At 38.1% G+C, this 15268-nt stretch overlaps 1 gene segment (V, D, J or C); it reads right to left on the reverse strand.

Annotated features, from left to right (window-relative positions):
• Positions 1–15268, reverse strand: part of LOC148815891 (Ig kappa chain V-III region MOPC 321-like) — a 736297-nt gene that overhangs the window by 678592 nt on the left and 42437 nt on the right.

Raw genomic sequence — 15268 nt, forward strand, 5'->3', positions numbered from 1 at the left:
TGGTTTGCCAGTACTCTCTGACCTGTCTGCTTACCAAGTGTCTTTTTCAACCCTGCCATCCTTACAGGTTAGTGCCAGTTAGAGGAGCAGAGAGTTTTTCACTTACACAAGGTCATCAGAAAAGTTAAGAAAGAGAGGAGGCCATCCAGCCCATCTGCCATGAGGTAGTCAGACGTTCAAATTGAGTACAAATTGAGAAAGAATTGCTTCCTGTTTTAAATCCTCAATTTTAAATGCATATAATTCAAAGTACAGGATTTTTCACTTCCACTTGACTTTAACATTTTTTCTTTCACATTCAGTAAGACTGACGTTCGGAATGAGGCGATAAACCAAGGTCCTGACTCTCAGTAGTCATTAAAAATTCCTGGGCATTTCTCACAAGAGTAGGGAGTTATCCTGGTGTCCGGGCCAAATTTCCCCAATGATTGGATGCACTTGCCCAGCAATGGACTGACGCCCCGTCCAGGGTGTACCCTGCCTTGTGCTCGTTGCTTGCTGGGTAGTCTCCGGCTTCCCGCAACACTGTATGGTATAAATCAGTTTAGTAAATGACATGACATGACATTCAGTTTGAAACAAATGGAGATAGTCCTCAATAATTATATATTAACACTGTGTTACCCTGGTAGTCTTCAAGTACTCAGAGTATAAGAAGGTAGTTGAAATGCTGGCTTTTATCAACTAATTAGAAGTAGTATATGACTATTCAACAGTTTTTTGCAATAAGGAATTTTAGTTCACAGCTTGGGACAATATGTTCTTACAGGGCAATATTTGTAGCAGTCAGGACAAAATAGTTTACTAATTTGTGTTCCAGAGGACTGCTCACACTATCACCTACAGGCAGTTTGTTGGAGATACCTAAGAATTCTTAATAAAGAATCAGTTTTGGTTATTGATTGAGTGATGAAATATATATATATTTGAGTTTTGGGGATTATGTGCCCGCTACAAAGTGTTCATTGTTTGCATTCATTGACCTGTTTAATACATAAATTACCCCTAATACACTACACAGACATTCTAACCTTTCTTTAGGTTTAGTTTTCAAAGATACTGTAAATACCACTCTTGCATGTGTGCAAGACCCATTTAATTTAGTGCTGGGGATTTATAGTAAAAAAAACTAGTCACCAGTGTAAAAGACAGAAGCAGCAGGAAACAATTTAAATATCACCTTCTAAGCCTCCAAACTGATTTGATCCCTTGCTTTTTGGTTAATTATTTTCTACAGTAACCATGTTTCCAAAATTAACTTACTGGCATTAAGAAGATAAATACTCATGTACCATGTGAAAGTCCGCATTGTCTTCTGCTTATGAAGAATGTGTGCTGTTTCTGTGCTTCAGTGGCTCTGTCAAGGAAACAATGTACTGTATAATATCAGGAGAAAATTCTACACATCTAGAAGACACAAGGACACAGGCACCCAAGAACAAGCTGGTCTAGATCAGATTAGAGAGAGTTACAGACTTACTCATACTAATGTGATTCTCATCATCACACTTCCAAGTTTATCCTGACATATTACCTGAATTGAGCAAGAACCTGTTAATTTCAAGATGGGCTTCCCTGTCATTTCCTTTAACTTTCATTCTGGACTGGTCACTGGAGCAGGAAAAGAATCTCCTGGCAACCTTTTATCTTCACAAGTAAAGCTGACAATTGTTTTATATCTTTGAAGTGCAATATGGTTTATCAGCTAACAGTGATAAACTACTGCCAACATAGACAAGACATATATATATATATTAAATCATGCACACTTTAACTCACTTCAGGATTCTTCTGAATAAAAATTTCCCTAAAATCCTGGAAAATACTTTCAGAAATGTGATCCAGCACTGTGTTACGTGAGACAATATTTTTAAAGTGTTCTACTAAGATTGCACATAATTGACATGAATGATTGCACATTGCAAAAAAAACAACTTTGAAACAGACATTATTAAGCACCCAATTTATGCCAGATCTTTATTGCTTTTGATTTCCAAGAAGATTCATCAGTGAGTTAAAGTACAGACAGAATAGCTGTGTAGATGGCAGAGTGGATATAGTGGACAATTATGTAACTGAGGGCTCAGGTGGCACAAAAGAATAGGACACAGTTGGTCTTGTGGGAATTGAGTCTGGATCTCCTCACTCAGGCTGCATATCTCCAACAAAAGACGGATAGTCATCTTACCTGCCCATATCTGTTAATCGGCACTGGTAACTTGACTGTGACAGTATTCAGCTCATGAAAGGAATGTAAAATTGAAAGTGGCCATACTAACATCCACGTGTTGCCATCAAGTTCTAGCTGTCTGAAGTGTCCTCGGATGTAAACACAGCAATGACCACTGTGGCTTTCCAAACACCTGAGAACCTGTTCAGAGCCACAGTCCTCCTCCCGTTGATGATCACCTGGCTGGGGCACTTCAGAGTTCACAGTGTGAAAAAAGCAGATGGGTCCCACAGTGCACATGTTCTTAATAGCAGTGGTAGCGTGAATTGAAATTAGTGGAAGTGTAAAATGAAAAAAATATCACTTTTGGCCATGGACACCATCTGTAATCAAAAGAGGTTTAACTGCAGTAGACTTCATGATAAAAGCATCTGTCTCTTTCAGTTCCCTTTAGAGTTCTCAACTCACTTAATACTTCACAAAAATTTCACAGCTCACTTATCACACAGTGACATGACAAACACCTCAAAGATAAAAGAGCTCTCAAAACAAATTGGCAGCACAGTGGTACAAAGGCCCCGATCATGAGAAGGCAACTTCACTTTTTGAGTACAGTCACATCCATCATTAAGAAGTGGAATGTGTGTCATAGCTCCCAGACTTCACCTGCTGTAGATCAGGCCACATTCACAAATGAGCAAAGGGACCGGCAGAAAACGTGTCAGGAAAATCAGCAGAAGGCTTTGAAGCCTTTGTACATTTCTATTGCTAAGTTGGTAAATTATTCACATAGTCCTAATAACTCAGTGCAAGGGCATTTGTCCATTCCATACCTCACATAAAACAATAGATTGATACAGTAGATTGCATTCAGAAAAAATCACAGCCCTTTTTGACAGTTTAATCTCTTAGTAGTTTTCAATTGGGGGATAAGAGAAGGGTGTCCTTCAGGAAGACAATGAGTTGTGAAATACTGTGTATGTTGACATAAGGAAGAATACATTTCATACTGTACGTGTAAAAGAGCAGAGATAGCGAATGGAAGTCTGGGTTAAGGTGTTCTTTAGGATTAAAATGCTTAACAGGCAGAAATAAAATACTAATCTACACTTTATAACTACAAAGAAGCTAGATCCCTGGAAGAATAAATTAGAAAAATTAATTGCCCTCAGTAGCAAAAAACATGTTTGTACTTCAATCTCCTTAAAAATTAAGGGCAATAAATTCTGCTAAAAGATACTGAATGATGTATTCCCATTAACACATTAAGGTCTGCCTGTTCCTTCTGTGAAAAATGTCAAGTGCCAGAAATGTCAACATTTGTATGTGGAGCAAATCTTCAGGTACTGTAGGTGGCTTGTCTTATCTGAGGTAGGAGTAAAGTGGTCAGAAGTACAGATAAATGCAGCAGAAGTCTGGTATAGATAAGATAGGTATATGATACGACATGACTCCTTTGATCTATCGGAGAGAATAAAATCGGATGAGTTTCCCGGACACATGGTCAAACTGTAAGAGAAGCCAATAACCTCACAGTTGCATCTCTATCCAGTATTGTCCTTGCCCGGCATCTCAATTTGGAAGTACACCTCCTATTTGACAGTATCTAGATTTAACTGAAGGATCCTTTTTAATATCTTTGGAATCGAACTGTTACTGTGTTTAATTTGAGCAAATGACTATTTCCATGTCTTGTCAAGATCTTCTGTAAATTAAAAAACTAAAGTGGTATTAAATTGTCCCTTGGGAAAGGGAAAAACAATACATTTTCATTCATTATTTCTCCATGTTATGTGCAGAACATTTACAAAGTTGAGGAATTAAGAAAGTAGAATTTAAAGTGACTCAGAAAACAGAACTTTGGAACCTGATCTTATACAATCTTATCAGTCGGTCAGTATTTTAAGCAAACATAATTTGATTATATAGCTTTCTAAGCTGGAATCATAACTGTTTAAAAAATCATAAACATGCTAATAACATCTTGTTTTCACTTCAGTGTGAAAGATAAGATAGCCTTTTTTATAGCACACCTTGTATTAGAAAAGGAAACTTTTCACAGCCAATTTCAGGGCACCAACATTTCTTTTATCTCCCTATTTCTAATTAAATATATTTTTGCTTAATTGCATTTCTAATGAAACAATGATTCATGAGTTATGTGTTTATATGTTATGTTTAAATTAGGTGTTGACAGAGATGGATTTCTATTATCAGGTAAGGAGAAATATATCACTGAAACCAGAAGAAACATTGTGAGGCTCGGTCAGTAATTTACTGAAAGAATCTGAAATTGATACAGTACATTTTTAGAGTGCTTTGAGGAGTGTTAGGAACCAATCATTCACAGCAATGTACAGTCTCATACATGATTTTCTGAATACTGTTGAGCAATACTATATATGTGGAACCTTTTTTGCGTGTTTTATTTCCTTACGGGATGTACAACTGTTTAGATGTATACAAGAGACATTACATATTGCTCTTTTATATTAATTAATTTGCAATAAGAAGAGTATAACAATATTCTTTAATGAAATTTGAACTTTGCATGCGTATTGCAATGTATAAATAGGGGACAAAGTCGATAGAAAAATATTCACAGTACTAGTGGGTTTTGTGAGTGCAATTTATTAATTTTTCATTTATAAAATAAATGTTCCATTTTGTAATGTTCTATTAAAAACAGGAACAGGACATACCAAAGAAAACCATGTACTGTACCAGTTTCTAATGAGGCACGTGGGCCGAATACCTGAACATTGTCGCATATCGAGTTATAAAGAATTCAAAGCAGGTCTTCCAAATGAGCCCGAAGACCTACGAGTCAGAGATGGGCGAGGCAGAAGAGCAGTCAGTAGTTCCAGGTGAGGCGGTCAAATCCAGGTAGTGAAAACAGAGAGTCAAACAAATCAGAGCGGGGCAAGACGAAAGGGAAGTCGAAAGGGATCGAGGCAAGAAGAGTCTTCATTGTAGTTGTCAAAGACAAAGGTGAGCTCAGGAGGCAGATGCATTTCTAATACCGAGCGAGGACTAGGAGGGTTTAAATAGTGAAGGAAGAGGAGATTGAATAATGAGGATCAATTGATGCGGGTTGTGCTCGTAACAGACATCCAAAACTACATTTTCCAACCTCCCACACAAGTTAAAAAATTCTGTGAATTTGCAAATTGAAATATTAAAATGACTACATACAATTACTACACAAAGACATATGATCTTTAGACTAAGAAAAACACATTTTAAATGAAGCTGTGCACTGTCCAAAACTGTGGTATGCTTATTGTTAAAATGAAATCTGATGTTCTTTCTAGATGACTGCATCTGTAATGCAAAATGTTCCAGCACGCACTCTTTCTGGCAGAAATGGCCTCTATATGGCTGGAAGTGGAAACCCACCAGTGTGCTTATGTTGAAGCTCCTCTATACTTTGAAACATCTTAGTGACCATGTTTAAGCGAGTGTTGAGTGGGTTTGAATGCTGTGTCCTTTCATTGTTGCCAACACAGCTGTTCACCCAATTAAAAGGACATTGTTACATGCACTTTGGGAATGTTGCACTGTGGCTAACTGAAATGCACAGCTGCAGCTGCTGACAGGTAGAGATCCTGATTTTCAGAGGCTGGCGAGGATGCCAGAGTGGAGGATGAAAGGTCACCGGAGACAGCTGAGAGAGAGGAGAAATGGAGAATGGAATCTAGTTCTTTTGAAAGCATTAGTTATCTGCATAGCAATGGAGCTAAAAAGGTATTGGATGGGCTTTGGTATTTCTGGGAGATGTCAGGGTCCAGGTCAGGAGTTTCAGGTGTTTAGCTTTCTAGTTCCTGGCAGATGAAAACAGGAAACACCCAGACAATAGAATCAAGAGTCCTCTATAATTCTAGGGGGTATGGTTGAATTAACTTTCTTCCTTTTTACTCGTTATACTGTAGCTATGGCATAACTGCAACAGGCCTAAGTAAGATATATTCTAAAAGACATAAGAAACTCAACATTTTATATTTAGGCTCAAGTTATAAAATTACTATAATTACATTTATTGAAGATAATTTTATGTAAGTTCTGTCTAGAAAAGTACCCAGACAGAAGGCAAATGCAAATTGCTTATTCCCTTAGGAAGTACACAGATTACAAATGTTTGGTGTGATCCTATTGCTTGTTTTTGAATATTGGGGAAGATTATCACTTGATAATTCAAGATTGTGTTGTGTGAGATCCAGACTTTGGAGATGATTTGACATTTTTCAAGAGTGCAAGTACATCTGTTGCAGACTAGAGACATTGGTAGCATATCAAACTTTGCTTCCCTGGTTCAGCAGAGCTCTTCTCTACTTCCTCTTGTTTCTTGGATTCGTCTCTTACTGAGTTGTTTACTTTCCATTTTTGGTTCTTTTCCGTGATATTCATTAGCTGCAGACAAACAATTTTTGCTTGGCTAGTTTAAATTTAACATTAAAATACACTGCTTCCAGAATGGACTGGATGAAATGTTGGAAAGTTCCCATGCATTTGTTAGAACATTAAACCTTTTATATGTGATTGTAACAGGTATGATATTCAGATTTCTGAACTACTTGTTGTTTTTTTCCTTTTACTTGTTATCAAACACTGCTTAATTCTTTCTATTCTTTCTTAAAGATAGATAGAAAAGACTTTATTGATCCTGAGGGGAAATTGAGGTTAATTAAAGCCTCAATTAATTTGAGGGAAATTAAGGCCATATGTTATACAATATTATAGTAAGCATACACTTTTTTGTGGGAATGTCACCACATTGAGCACCTCATTCAAACTTTTACCAATAGAAGCAGTCACAATACTATTTTCTTGGTGTGAATTTCAAATGTTCTAATTGGTGTTTTTCCTCATTTCACCACTAGAGGTATTGATTGCTATTTCAAGACCCTTAATCCATGTGGCTTGGATTATTCCCTCAAATCAAAATCTTTTTGATCATTGCTTTTTGCAAAGTGAACTGTTTCATTTAGTATATTGTAAATACGTCTTTAAGACCAATTAAGTGATATTTACGAGAGCTCACTACAGTTTTTTGTTTCTTGGAATTCAGTAGAGTTGGTTACAATGTTTCTGGATCTTCCCACACTATTGCTTTATTATCAACAAAATGAAAAAAAATGTACTTCTGGGACTTGTGGGTAATTATTAGGAACATTTCCCCAGTTTTTAAAGGATCTAATCTTTTTGAAGGAGTTCTTGCACACCTTCCCATCTTTCTGAACCTTCTACTCTGTTACTGGGACAGGAGATAATCTCTTCTTGACTGGAGAGGTGCCATGCTTAATTAGCATTCCTACATGGCAGGAGATTGTATAATGTTGTCTCTTATATTTTCTTGATAAGTAGGTTTATAGTACTTATTGCCTTGTGAAGTCACAAGAAGAACAGACTTTATTCCGAGATGTCACTTAAGCGGGAAAAGTATACAGGCCTGTCTGTTGGCAGCCCTGAACGCATTACCCTATTAGCAGAGTATGTCTTACAGAGTAGTGGGAAAATAAATAAGGAAAATAGAGAAAATAGCTTGGCTGTAGATAACAAGAAGAACACAAAAATATGAAGGAGGCAGCAGGAACAGAAGGACAAGACACATCTGTAGGCTCAGTAAATGGAGTCTTGAGCAGCTCAGGGGTCCTTGCAGCTGACTGGAGTGCTGCACCATGAATGACATCATCAGGCATTGTGGAAGTATGCTGGGGCACCATGCATTGAAGATCTTGAAGTTTGCCTATACTGCTGCTTCCCCACGTTGTCTAGAAAACATAAATAATGTGTCAAAAGAAACACCCAATTCTTTTTTGGTCACTAGACTCTTGTATGTCAGTGCTCCCTTTTTTGTGTTACTATGCATACAGGATGTTAAATCCTACATGTATCGATATTAAACTTGCCCCTGCCCCGCGTTTACAGTTTCAAATTTGATCAAACTAATCTTTTTATTTGCTGATTATGGAGTATTTGTTAATCTTACTGATTGGATATCATATGCAAACAAGCCTAGCTTAACTAGATTAACTAGTGAATCTTGATCATTGACAGAAATTAAGAAATGCAAGGATTCTTGCACAGATCTCTGTATTGCTCCAGTTGACCAGAGTCAAAGGAGTTTCAAGTAATTGTGCTGACTGAGAGTTTGTGTTCCTGTTGAACTGTGGAAGATTGCCAAATCACATGAAGATTAGGAACATTTCCATGGAAGTGTTGAGTAGGAATACTTTTGTAACAGTATGGGTGTGTGACAGATGAATCACCTTGAACAAAAAGGTTACCGCAGTCTGCTCCCTGCTGTATCCATGTTAATCCACACCCACATAACTGATAGTTATTTGGCCTTTTGAGTATCAGATGAATATGAAGCTACACAAATTAAAAAGTAAACTGTATTAGGTTACCAGAAATATTACAAATGATCAGAGGTCATTTATAGCACATCTAAACCATATGTTGAGAATTGATTCAGGGGTATTATTTAGGTTGTTAGTTTTAAATAACAGCTTCAACAATGTGGTTGGGTAGCTTATTCCATACTTTCACAATCCTTTTGGATAAAGATGTGCCTCCTGTTCACAGCTTTTACAGTTTTAAGAGCACTTCAACATAGTTTGCACTTGTGGCCTCTAGTTGGGTCCAACTGTTGACTTTTTCAATGCATTTGATTGTTTGAATACTTGTATCAGATCCCCTCCATATTCTTCTCTGTCCAAGGCTTAAAAGTTCAGTTTCTTCAGCCTGTCAGTGTAGGACATTGCTTTAAGCTTCGGAATGGAGTTTTTGAAGCCATGTCTTCACATCTCACAAAACATCCTATTTTCTCTCAGTCTTCGGCTGCTGTCATTCCTCATGTATTCAGTTGCTCTTGAAGTAAGACACAAGATGTAAAAAGGGTTAACTTAAGTCAGTTCTGCCTGAAAATTAGACTTCTAAGCAACAGGGGTTTATGGCAGGAAAGGGGGTTAACTGATAAGGATTCCAGATGCGAACTAGGAACCCCCTGTGGGCGTAATCTTAAACTGACCATTTGGCCAGGGTCTCTTAACTGGCCAAATACCATGACCCCCCCTCTTTACCATAACACAGAATGACATCCGAAGCAGTAGTACTGTTTATTTCAAATATAAGGAATATAATGAATGACCTATTGATATATTGTACAGTATGTGAAATAAAATGTCCGATTGCCATATATTTGACTCGCAAGTTCTCAATTTAAATTATATGTCTCAGAATTTATAGAGATGTAGTCATTCAAAGTGTGCGGTACAAACCAGGAGTGAAGTGGCATAAATATCAATGTCACGAGTAGAGACTGACCAGGTCTTAAATATCCCAGAGAACCTGCTGCAGTGTGTCTTCTCACTACAGCCAGGTGCTCTGCAGTTTCCTGTCTCTTCAGCGATCCAATCAAAGTGGAGGTGTGGCCGCTGATTGCTTTAGATGTACAGTAACACGCTCTGCTGGTGCAGCTGGCCAGACAAAAAAGAATAATTCAACAGGTAAATGTCACCAGTCAAGTCAAAACAACTTGCTCTGCAATCTTCTCACTCAATGGAAAGTCATGTCACTGCCTCTGATCGCTGATCTAAGAAATCTGTTGGCTATTTGGTTGCTTAATCAAAACTATCCACCTTGTTTCCCAAACAAAAGAACTGCTTCTGAAGTGCTAGTTGCTGCAGTGGTTAGGGCTCTGGAATTCTTTAAGGGAGAGTGGGAGTTCAGATCCTACAGTAGTTGAGTCACTGCAGCTACAGTATGCCCTTAAGTGAGATAATTTACTCAGTTTGCTTCAGTTCAGTTAAATCGCATGCTGTGTTAGGACAATATTTTATGGATCAACAATTAAAAGAAATTAATGTACTATTGCTGTTACTTCTTGCTGCTATTATTGTTGCTTTGATATCTGCTTATACATCTTGTAATACAATAATCAGATTATATAATTATGGTCTCTACAGCAAACATCTGAAATGAGAGTCTTTCCTTGTGTTTTTCCTTTTTCATCTGTGACTGGTCAATAACTGTGCAGATGGGGTAAGGGTTGGTCATGTCCTCATCTCCCTCTATTGAAACTCACAGCATGGTGCTGCAGGTGTAGGCCTGGACTGGGCACAGATTCAATGAGGTGAAGGACAAGGACAGTGAGGTTGAAGAGAATCTTAACATGTTAATTTCAGTAATTACAAGAAATGCAGCTCAAAATGAACAGTAAGAATTATTGAATGTTACAGCTTATAAATATGTGATTTAACACAATTAACAGATTGTGTTTCTTAATATAATATTGTTGAAATCTTTAGCAGTTTCAATAAATGTGTTTAACAAACGCTGAATTTTGTAATTTCTTCTTTTTTGTTGACCTGCATTAATAAGAATATACAATTGTACCAGTATTCCCAGTTGTGTATTTTGTGATCAATACCTACTACTGCAGCAGATAGTATTCGTAAGGGAAACCTAACTTCACTGTTACTTTTGACAATCAGTGGATAATTATCTGCTGTGGAAGATTTATCATATCTGTAGGGTAGCCAGGATTCTCATACTTCAAATTCAGCTTGTCAGAACTAAGTTACTGTACCTGTTGAAGGTGTAAAATAAGAACACAGAGTTGCAGTGTACTGTATCAATACAGCTTCCCTGACAGCTAAATCCCTCTGGAGAGTGCTGGTGTTTAACACTGACGAATCGGGTGCCCAGTGTCTGAGCTATGCAGATCTGGATCATTGTGTCCTCTAGTGGCCATCTGAGGTAACTGCACTCATTTGTACTAAACACCCTTTCCCTCACTGCCCCAATCTCTCTTACTTTGCTGGAGTGCTTTATAAAATCATGGTTTTTGTGTTATATAGTATTATTAATAGCAATTTTTATTTAGCTAATTTTATCTCTAAAGACATGAAATTGAAATTAAATATTTAGTCAAGATCTCCCCTTCTCATTTTGAAATATGGCCCTTCTTCTTCAGGAGAAAAAAAGTATTGATAACAAAGTAGAGATGGGTAATAGATTCCTACAAAGGCTGTGTTACCCAAAGACTTCTGCAAAACAGGTTCACAAACACAACCAGACACATAGAAAGAGAACATACAGACAATTACACACAAGCATACACAAAAGGCAATGCTTTCACCACTTTGTAAACAAAACCGGCAGCCCATACTGTACGTCTGTTAAGGAAAAGCTCTCATCCTCTGTCAACTCATTAATTTTTTGTCTCATTTTTGAAAAGCTGAAATTGTCCCTTATGAGTGTTTCCACCATCTTTGACTCCGCATCCTCCACGTGAGAGGACCACTGTGGGTAATGGTTCAGAGAAGACATACACCCGCAGTGTTAGACACACAAACACACAGATCAGGAAAGAAACCGAAAACATTTCACCAGTGCATGGATTGTGAACAGCTGACTCCACGACTCTCCCGAACCTTCTGGACTGAAATCTGAATTTCCAGGGTTACACTGCACACCTGACTATCAACACAGATCTATTGCTGTTTCTCATCTTTCAGAAAGGGAACTGAATTCACAGGCTCACAGCATCTTGGAGCCCAGTCTCAGACTGACCAGGTGGATCCTGACACTCCACACAGGTACATGATGGTGTCCAGCAGGTTCTGAGCCCCCAGCTCACTTAAAGTCCCCATGAGAGCCACCATGGTGCGCAGACCCCTCCCCAGAGCCCAGCACAGTCATGGGGTAAACACAGTCCTGACTGAGGAAGAGAGAAGAAGACAGAATCGAACACAGAGGAAGTTATGGACACCAGGTCTAGTGATTCAGTGACTTCTAAAATAACATGAATACTTACTCATTGTTATAGTATCATCCTTTCAGCCCCCTCTCATTCTGTTTCAGAGAGAATTGAGCTCATATGTACGGCACTTGCAAGGTTTGAGGTTTTCAGATGTGTAATTTATTCTGAGGCTCTACTGTTCTGATGCAGCGTTGCCTCTCAATCTTTTAACAGGCAGTGTGCAGCAGTAAGGTCTCTTATCGTGCAAACAGAGGGCTGTGGAATTGTTGTCCTATTGCAGCGCTGGCCTGCTGCTGTGAGCCAGACACTTCACCTGAACTGCTCAAGTCTTCCCAGCTGTACAAATGAGAGCAGCATTGCTGAGGATGACCCTATGGCAGACTGGTCTCCAGTCCAGGAGGAGAACCTACAGATCTTCTGTCAGTCTGGACACCAGGATGTGTGTGGGGTTTAAGAGTAAGCTTTTGGACTGATAATGGACAGGCTTTTTTAATATATAAACTTAATGTGTTTACAGTATATACAGATATATTTCAGAACTATTCTTCACTTTTTTGAGTGAACGATGTGAAACATACTGCTGTGTACCAGGCCAGTCTGATTCATATAACAAAAGCGCAGTTAATAATGTTCAAAATACAAAACTAAAAATATATTTTGTTAATATAGTAAAAAATTGTGTGCAAATAACTGAAGGTATCTAAATTTGTATAGAACAAGAAATGAAGTGTGTATAAATGTTAGTAATTAATCAAGTTTTAGTTTGTATCTTTAATCTAATCTAATCTCTTTATTCCAAAGTTAAATGCTTGGTGCTTGTTCAATAAAACCCTGAAACTTGGGTTCCTGAGTTTTTTTAAGGAGTTTTTGAATGGAGTTTGACTGGAGGTCAAGTTGTGGTAGAAAACACACAAGGCCAGTACACTCCCAATGTTCTCACAGACTAATGGAGCTGTACCCCGTTTCTGATATCCACACGTCAAAGCCAAATAGAGTCCATGGCTTGTGCTATTTTCTATACTGATGGATGTAAGTTGCTGCTCTTCCTCTACAAAATTCACACTCCATCTCGACAGTTTAACTAGCACAGCAAATCCTGAGGCAAAAATGCCAAGCCTTGATTCAGCAGTAAAGAGTACTTTATATCACTGTTGGAGAGTCCACCTGAGGAATGGCTCCAATTTCCAGATGAAACAAGGGTGCTGTGTTCCTGATATATTAGAGGATATTGGTTCCTCTTTGTATTTGTGTAGTGGGCTAGAAATAAGATGTATTAGTTAAAAAAGACGCACCCCTCTTTTTTTTGCTTGTTAAAATTTAGTATTTTTTTCATTTTTCTTCAAGATAATACACACCATGAAAAATCCATGTTGGGAACAAGTTTATATGCTGTTTAATAGTTCATCCTGTAGATGGCATTTGGCACTGGCAGTGATAAGGAAATGCGGTGTTACGTTTGAGGTGTGGAAGTAATTAGTTAAGCCAGTGTAGAAGCCACACTGGGTAAGGATGTGTTGTTTAGATTAAATGTTGATTGGAAATTTTATTTTTGCTGTGCGGTTATGCAGGGAAGCAAGATGGCGAACTCCAGGGTAAGTAACATGTTGCAGATGTAGAGCAACAGGTGACATGGGCGGAGTTGATGATAACAGTGGAACTGTGAATGGACTTCAGTTAAATGTGTAAGATTTACACTTGATTGATATTTATACCAGGATTGATATTCAGCAGTGGAAAAACACTCCTCATCTCATCCCAATCAAACCCCCCCAAAAGAAGTCCTTTAATATAATTTAACACAACAAGACTCATGTCAAAATCAGTTTGTCATAAACCACACGCAAGCATGCAAACTTCATATTTACTTCGCCTCCTTGGAACGTTCCTGGCTTTTGACCCCTAACTCTTGTCCAAGATGACGACTTTGTCCCTAGTTTTGGCACTGAACCACAAGGGATTTCCAGCACAGCCAGGCACAGGGTCCTACCTTCTGTTGCTTCGAGCTACGTGACACAATTAACCAAAATGATGCCAAAAACATTGAGTCCTAAATCCGTCTTCCTTACTATTCTAAAATATACATTACAATAGAGTGTTTGGATTTTTTTTATTTTAAATATGTTGTGCCAAACAAAGGGCATCAGCTGAGAGTTTGTGTGCTAAAAGTCATCTTTATTTCATATGCATATGGAAGTCTTGCTTTTAGGCACAAGACTTAAAGATAATGCTTACAGTGCTCTTTTATACAATGAAACAAACGATACAAGATACACTCCCACATGACTCTCTACTTGCACTGTGGCTATGTATGGTCATTCTAGAAAGCTGACCAGGACATTTATTTTCTTTAATGCCAGCTTGCATGGCAAGCACCCCCTTCTGCTGAATAGACCATTTGTTCCAGGAAAGGTCACTGGTCATTTCCCTGAGAACTATGCAAGCTATGTGTAAAGACCCCATGTGACTATCTTATCTTTTGAGACCAGACATACTGGGACGGATTTAGTAAAATCTAAGTAAAAAGATACACAGTTAACAAGATATAATAAAAACTTTTAGTTAATTCCCTCAAATATGAAAAGTAAAATGCAACTTACTGATGGAAAAACATGATTTCTTGTTCAAATAGATTTTATTCCTGTCACTGTCGGTTCTACTATTTTGGCATTATTTTGGTAAAGATACAGTACTTGGATTAGTTTTATCACAAGAACAAGAATGTTTAGATGTTCCTTCAATGCACTTTTTTAACAAAATGAAATTGCTGTTTTTTCATTTTTCTGCAGTTCTCCATTGTGGTTTGCCAGTGCTTCTGATGCTTGTGATTCAGCCCCTGTTCCTCACTGGGAGATGGAGAACCTGCAGACACTTCTCTGACCTGTCTGCTTGCCAAGTGTCTTTTTTGACCCTGCCACCCTTACAAGTTGGTGCCAGTTAGAGGAGCAGAGAGTTTTTCACTGACACAGGGTCATCAGAAAAGTTAGAAAAGAGAGGAGGCCATCCGGCCCATCTGCAATGAGGTAGTCAGCCGTTCAAATCGAGTACAAATTGAGTAGTACAAATTGACAAAGAATTGCTTCCTGTGCTCAATTTTAAATGCATGAAATTCAAAGTACAGGATTTTTCACTTCAGCTTGACTTTAATATTTTTTTTTTTACATTCAGTAAGACTGAGGTTCGGAAAGAGATGAAAGAGATGACTCTCAGTGGTCATTAAAAATCCCTGGGCATTTCTCACAAGAGTAGGGAGTTATCTTGGTGTCCGGTCCAAATTTTCCCCCTCGGCCTTTACCGTGGCCTCCAAATTATCCCCATGTGTGATTGGCTTG

Source organism: Atractosteus spatula, chromosome 24 (assembly GCF_055471065.1).
Source record: "Atractosteus spatula isolate fAtrSpa1 chromosome 24, fAtrSpa1.hap1, whole genome shotgun sequence".
NCBI classification, from domain to species: Eukaryota; Metazoa; Chordata; class Actinopteri; order Semionotiformes; family Lepisosteidae; genus Atractosteus; species Atractosteus spatula.